At 31.5% G+C, this 8000-nt stretch overlaps 1 non-coding gene across 1 annotated transcript; it reads left to right on the top strand.

Annotated features, from left to right (window-relative positions):
- Window positions 1-1330: 1330 nt before the first annotated feature.
- LOC145118030 (small nucleolar RNA R71) lies at window positions 1331-1438 on the top strand. Its single transcript, XR_013713014.1, has one exon. It is a non-coding gene; the product is annotated as a small nucleolar RNA R71 (small nucleolar RNA).
- The last annotated feature ends 6562 nt before the right edge of the window (window positions 1439-8000 follow it).

The raw sequence follows: 8000 nt of genomic DNA on the forward strand, positions 1-8000 counted from the left end.
GCTTTAGTTCCGGAATGTTTAGCTTTTTGAAGAAATAATATGGCATAACATTTATACTAGCACCCGAATCGGTCAACGCACAAGTGGTAATTAAATTTCCAAATTGGCAAGGTATAGTGATGCTTCCCGGATCGCCCATCTTTTCTGGCAGCTCATTCAAAACTATCTCTGCTACTTCTGTCATATTCCTTCTATTCGTAAAGAGGCCCTTAAGCAAGCTTACATATTTTGGCATTTGAATTATCGTTTCAATGAACAGGATGTTCACTTGGAGTGCCTTTATATGCTCTATAAACTTCCTATACTCTTGAATCTGTTCACCTTGTACGGCTCGGCTCGGAAATGGCAAAGGAGGCTGGTAAGGTTTTAGAAAAAAGCCGTTTTTGTCATCAGACCTTGGACTCATCGAGTTCCTGTCTAGGACTAGTCAAGTTGATGTCACTGTATGCGATTCGTGATTTTTTCTTCTTTCCCTTGCACCAGTTTTTATTCTTCTTTCCGGATTGGACTTAAAGGAGTGAACTTTTTATCAGAATTTGTTGTTATTGCATTTATTTGAGCCACCCTTGGATTCTTTTCGGTATTACTTGGAAGTCCACCTGGTTGTCTTTAGTTCACTTGTTGTGCATGTTGGCCTAGCTGCTTCTCAATGTTGAGAATGGAGGCTTGCTGATTCCTATGTAGGGCTTGTTGATCTTTCATCATAATTTGGTGCTCGCTCAACATGTTTTGTTGATCTTTTATTGCAGCATCAGTATCGTTATGCCTTTTCTCGGATGCGGCTACGAATCTTGTAAACATATCTTCCAAATCAGATTTATTTTCTTGCACCGACTCCTCCTTTTGATAAAAACCTCTTGCTTTTTGCTTATACTTTTCCTCCTTCGCCTTCTTGTACTCATCATACGGTAGCCACTCTTTTTTGGGTTTTCGCCAATCATCATCATATCTGTCACCACTTGAATAACACACGTGGGCTTTTCGATTCCCGTTCTCATCAAGATCACAATCTTTAGTAAGGTGAGGCCCTCTACAGTTGTCACATCCCACTCTAATGGAATGGATAGATTGGTCCATCTTAGTCATTCTTCGATCCATGCTCTCTAATTTTTCCATCATTGCTGCCATGTCATCGGAAATAGAGTTCACCACCCCTCGAGTTGAGTCATTCCTTGGGTTATGATATTTTCTAGAGTGCTTAGAGAATTCTTCAATGAGTTCCTTAACTTCTGCCGGATTTTTCTTTGTCAATGGGCCTTGAGAGTCAAGGAGTTGTCTAGTGGTAACATTTACTCCATCATAGAAAATGGATACTTCTTGTTGAACGTTCAAATCATTGTGGGGGCAATTCCTCAACAAGCCTTTATATCTCTCCCACGCCTCATATAGTGACTCACCCGATTGTTGCTCGAAGTTAGCAATGGCTTTCTTTAAATTTTCTATTCTTGAAGGAGGGAAAAGTTGGTCAATGAACTCTTCACACATTTTTTCCCATGTGGTGATGGATCCCGGGGGAAGTGATTTCAGCCAATCCTTCGCATCCCCCTTAAATGTGACAGGTAACATACGAAGCAAAACAGTCTCGCGAGGAACGTTCGGGATGTTGAAATAGTCGGCTATGTCGTTGACCTTGTCGATGTGCTTGTACGTGTCTTCGTGATCTTTCCCGTAGAAAGGGATGTCCTTGAGTTGAGCGAGTATGTGGCCTTTTAGCTCGAAGGTAGCTGTTGCTGGAATTGCAGGTTACACTAGTCCCGACCCGGTATCATCACACATCCTCTTCTTGTATTCACCCATGGTGAGATCAGCAATGTTAGCCATGGTGTTATCGGGTTCGCCTTCTATGTCGCTTCCTTCTTCGGTTTCTGTTTCAGTTTCTTCTTCGGTTTCTTTTGGATTGGGGTTATATCCAAAGCCTTCTATCTTGCTTTCTTTGCTCTTTTGGCTGCTAGACTCACCCACTTTCTTGCTTTTCTTCTTTCCAAAGACTGATTTAAGGTCCTTGAAAGGTGATTTCTTTGGCGGGTTAGTCTCTTCAACGGTCTTCTCGTTATTCCTCCTCAAAGCTGATTACGGGTTTTCAAGAGGTGGTACCAAAGATGAGTTCGATCCTCGGGTCATAAAATACCTGAAATAAACAGAAAAAACGCGTAAAAAGAACAAAACTAAACTAAAAACGAAACTGGATTATTGCGATGGACTCGTCGAGTAGCTGCGACTGTACTCGACGAGTCAAAGGTAAAACAAAAAAAAAATTAGAACTAAAATCCTAAAAACAGAAAAACTAAAACTCAATCCTAATAACTAATTTACTAAAACAATAACTTTGTGCAAGATAGTTCTCAAACAAAGGATCGATAATACTAGCAATTAAAATTTACTTTAGAACCGTTCCCCGACAACGGCACCAAAAACTTGATGTGTGTTTATTTCACTAGTTTTAGTCCTACTTTTTAAATATAATTTAGACACACAAAATGCAATGTACCTGTCAATTGGTGGTATAATTACACAAGCAGGGTATCGAACACAGGGAACGGTAAATAAACTAACTACTAAATTATCTAAAAAAAATAAAATAAAAGAAAAGGGGTTTTATCTAGTTTTGCAAGACTAGAAAATTAAGATCTTATCTAACACTTAAACAAAGAAATTAACAGCTAAACAAATAAAAATCAACTAAATTCAATATTTTAGGAGACTTCTGTTCAGGTTCGACTTACTTATTCCTATGGTTGAATTTATGGCACATGCAATGAATTAATTTGTCATTGGCTACCGATTAATGTGATTAGGTTCATGTTCACTTTTACTAATCCTTAGAAAACATATCAATTCAAACAGTGACCAATGGTTAAACTAATGAGTTTCCTAGTTTATTGATTCGGGTTTAGTAAGACTTGTAGTTAGCTAATCAAATTACTAATTCAATTAACTTCTTGTATGATGGTTCGTCACACAAGCTCACACATTGACTTACCTATTTTCTAATTAACCCCTAGTTTCATGTTCACTATTCATAGGAATATAACATTGTTTTCACATGAATTATATGAGACAAGTAATTAAAAGATGTTCATGCAACTTAATAGACTTGATAATTAACAGAAAATAGTTATTGTCAACACATAAGGGTCTTTAACAAGCTCAACAAAACAAAATTCACCAAATTAAATAATCCAAGCCATAAAATTCAAACCATAGTAATAAGTTTGTCTACCCTAAACAGAAGCTAAGAGTTTTTAGCTCATAATCATGGCATAAAATATCTCACAAGCTGAACCTAATGATCTAAACATGGTATAAACAGTAGATTAAGAAAAGAGAATAAGATTGTGCCAATTGATCTCCTCAAAATTGGATGCTAGGATTGATCTTCGATTTCCAGGGCTCCAGCAGTACTCTCAATAACAATTCAGTCTCCAAGGGTTCCAAAAAAGTCTTTAGTTTCGGGCTATTATGTCCTATTTATAGATTTCTGAAAACAGGAGTGACTCGCCGAGTCCAGTAACCGACTCGCCAATTCCCTCACTTAAATTTAGTGCGCGGTAAGGTACTTGATACTTCGCGAATCTTTGTGCCTACTCGTCGAGAATATGTCCAACTCACCGAGTTCTTCAGGTTTTTGACTCTTTTTATTCTTTCTTTAATTCCCGAACTTCCGATTACATTTCCCGCTTCCTTTTGCTTTCGAGCATGTCTTTTAGGCTGAGAATATAATTTAAATATAATTAAGTACCTTTTGTTCATTAATTGAAATAAAATAGCCAAAAAGTATTAAGATTCTACATAAAATATATAGCTAAATATGCACATATCAGGAATATTTTAAAACCGTTTCAAAACCCGAGGTTTAAATTTAATTATCCGAATTAACATTTAACTAATTAATCTTATAAACTCATTTTGAATTTAATATTCATCTTTTAATTAAACCATTAATTAAATATATTAAATTCCTTTTAAGGATATTCCATTATCTAATCTTTATCTTTTTCTGTCTATGTATCTATATCTATCCATCTATATCTATATATCTATCTATATCTATATCTATATCTATATCTATCTATCTATCTATATATATATATATATATATATATATATATATATATATATATATATATATATCTCTTTCTCTCTCTCTCTCTATATATATATATATATATATATATATATATATATATATATATATATATATATATATATATATATATATATATATATATATCATATCATACTATACTATAAATGAAGCATTTTTCCTTCCACCACATTCATTTGAAACTCCCATGACTTTTCAATTTCTTTCTAATAATTATTATAAATGGCTAATAAGGTTAAATAAATATCAAACCTAAAGTGTAATCATATATAAACTGAATTTCAATATTAAAATAATATCTTTCTTCTACTTATAAAGTTATGTTTTTTAACTTTTAACATATTATACTTAATTTATTAGTTTTAATATATTGTTATCATTTTAAAGATACAATTTTAGAACAATTTATATAAAATACTTCAATTATTAATTTAAATATAACATTACATGGTTAACTTATATATAAATTTTAGTTTAAGTTAAACAACCCAAAGAATATTTTGTAAATAGTTAAAAATGATTAACTATAGTGTCTTTCTAATAACGATTATAAGTTGGTTAATAAGGTTAAATAAATATCAAACCTAAAATGTAATCATAAATAAACTAAATTTCAATTTTAAATAATATCTTTACTTCTACTTATAAAGTTATGTCTTTAACTTTTAACATATTATACTTAATTTATTAGATTTAATATGTTATTGTATGTAAACCATTATTAGTTTAAAGCTACAACTTTTGAACAGTTTGGGCAAAATACTTAAATTGTTAATTTAAATATAATATTACAGTGTCAACTTAAATATAAATTTCAGTTCTACTTAAAAAACCAAAGAATATTTTTTAAATAGTTAAAAGTGATAAATTGTAGTGATAAATACAAAAAATAAATTATAATCTCAGTTTAACTAAAATATTTCCTAAAGATATTTTTATAATCATTAAAGTTTTCAAATAAGTAGCTTAAAATAACTTAGAATAACAATAGTTAAAAATAACTCTATATAAATGATTATGTTGTTACGTTTAAAATCAAAAAACAATGTTTGATGTTTTAAATAATTATAATGATAGAAATTAAAATCTTAAGCAAATAAACTTTTTAAAATTAATTAATCATAACAACAACTATAAATATCATTAAACCATATATTATATTTAATTTTATTCACAAGTAACCTGTAGGTAGAGGCCATTGAGACAATTAAGATTATAAAATTTTAAAAGATATCTACATTATCTTATAATTAAAAAACAATGTTTATACCAACTTATTATAAGATTTATTATATAAGAGCTAACAACAACTTCATTGATATATTAAAAAAATCCATATTTTTTTAAAGATTTCAAATATATTATTGTATTTTGCGCAATGCACGTGTATTTGTCTAGTAAATTTTACAAAAGAGACCATTCAAATCAATGTGGTTCAAGATAAATCATCTATCTTGAACCATATTCGTTTGAAACTTCCACCTTTTCAACTTATACTAATTAATCGCTTGATTAATTGAAAATTTTGCCTATATAAGAAGGTTATTTTATGTTTGGTTACTCACAATGAAAGAAAGAGATGAATGATGAAAGATATTGGCGAAAAGTAAATGTGAATTTGATAATCAAGGTTTTAGAAACATAAAAGTTATTTAGGTGATTTTCTAAATTTTAAATTACACTCACATATTTTTCATTCTACTTTCTTTACATTTCAAGAAAATGTTTGTGGTTGTATATTTGGATCCATACGAAAAAATATGAATATGTGTAATTTTATTTGTTACAATTAGTTTGAAGATGCATGCCTGCAATATCCTATATTTTTTGTTTGATTGGGTTTCGTCGTCAGGTATGTAACTATTATAATCCAAAAAGTATAATTTTTCATGCATATATCGCTAGAATATACGTGATTGCAATTTTTGACAACATAATAAGATATTAAATTCTAATGTAATAAAAAGAAAGCGTATGATACATCCATATATTAAAGATAACTTTCATGTAAACGAGGAAAGATATGAGTTGACTATAATGTCAAAAACATATGTTAAAAAAACAAATAACAAAATCTTAAGCTTAAAGAATAATTAACAACTAAAAATGTAACAACTAAAAAGAATTAATTTGCATTTATCAAGTATTTTGAACCATAAACAAATGTAAACATCCCTTGAATATGCTAATATAAAGTAATAAAAAATGCATCTAAACTTAAAAATATTTTACTCTATATTTATACTAGGTGTGAGACCCATGTATTACATGAGTTTATTTAAAAAAAAATATATATGAAATTTTAACAATTTGAGAAGTTTGAATTTATAAGAAAAATGAGAAAAGTTTTGAATTTTAATGAGGCTTTAATACATTGAATACATTACATATATAAACTTTTTCTAATAAATACCTTACATATATATTACCTTACATATTAAATGTGGAATTTTAATTTAATAAAATGAAAAATACAATAAAATGACAAGTGGAAAATAGAAAATTCAAAAATTCTAGAAAATGCCATATGTCCAAATGAAGGAGAAGAGGACATGTGGCAAAAAGATTTTGATTTATTAGGGAAGATTTTAGGAAGTAAAGCAGATAACTAGCAAAAACCAAAAGCACACAAGACACAATATTTACGTGGTTCTGTCGAGGTGACATACGTTCATGGGCAGGAGGGGAGTATTATTTATTTCAGAGTTCTCGAACAGAGGTTACAAATACAATTTTTCACAGAGATTCGCCTAACACTCTAGAATTCCAGACACACAAACGGCTTAACATGCATCATTATTTATATTTGAGGGATCAGACCAAAAACCATAATGGGCCAAGCCCATTGGCCCATAGGCCCATGAAAGGTGTCAACCAATAACAATTTACCATGTAATAACTTCTAGAACATTCTTCCATATCATACAACCCATGAGCATCAACAATGTACATGATGGAGCACCTTGTGCCATTGTGGAGCATTATGATGCACAAGTGGCACATAATAAACACTAATGACCCAACATCCGTCATGGTGGCACAACATTGTGTATTCCTTGAGCATCACCAACTTCTGAGCATCATAGAAGACTTTGTAGCATATGTGGCTCATCATGGCACATCCAACACCAAGGTGGAGAAACATCTTCCCTAATAACACAACATCTTCCTTTATGGAGCAACTTCATTCTTCATGGTGCAACTTCATCACTTGTGGTTTAAGATCCTTCCTCTTAGCGCAACTCCCTTTAGTGTGGTGCAACATCTATATGGATGGCACAACATCCAACCTCTTGGTGCAACTTAAACATGGATGGCACAACATGTTGCTCCAAGTTGCTCCAAATCACCTTCAAGATGACCGGTTCCTTTGGTACTTGATCCATTCCTTTGTCAGAAAATTGAATTCCATCTCAGATGATACATTATTTTGACATATGCTCCACGAACCTTAAATGCTCTATTGAGTTCTAAGTTCTCCATTAAAGGCAAATGTTCTAAATGCTCAAGTCACATTTAACAATCTCCACCTTGACTTGAGTATCCTATGAACTTCGCCTTAAACAATAACTTTCTCTCCCTTACTGGCATTCATCCCCGAAGGGACCTAAATCCTGTGAACATCACCCAAGTCCATGCAAAGTTTGAAATTCTTCGTGGGAAACACACTCTGAATATTGCAAATGAAATTCAATATGACATTAATATTCTTCGTCTTCTTATGATACATAGGATTATTTGCAAGATTCAGTGCACTCTGAATGTCATAGTACAATATATGATTCTCCACCTTAAGAACAAGACTCTAAATAAGCCCATGTAACCATATCTCCCCCTTTATTCCATACATCATATAGATGTATTCAGATTCAATTTTAGAAAAAGTAGTGGTATC

This window comes from Lactuca virosa, chromosome 5 (genome assembly GCF_052849685.1).
Source record: "Lactuca virosa cultivar CGN04683 chromosome 5, Lactuca_virosa_CGN04683_v6, whole genome shotgun sequence".
NCBI lineage: Eukaryota > Viridiplantae > Streptophyta > Magnoliopsida > Asterales > Asteraceae > Lactuca > Lactuca virosa.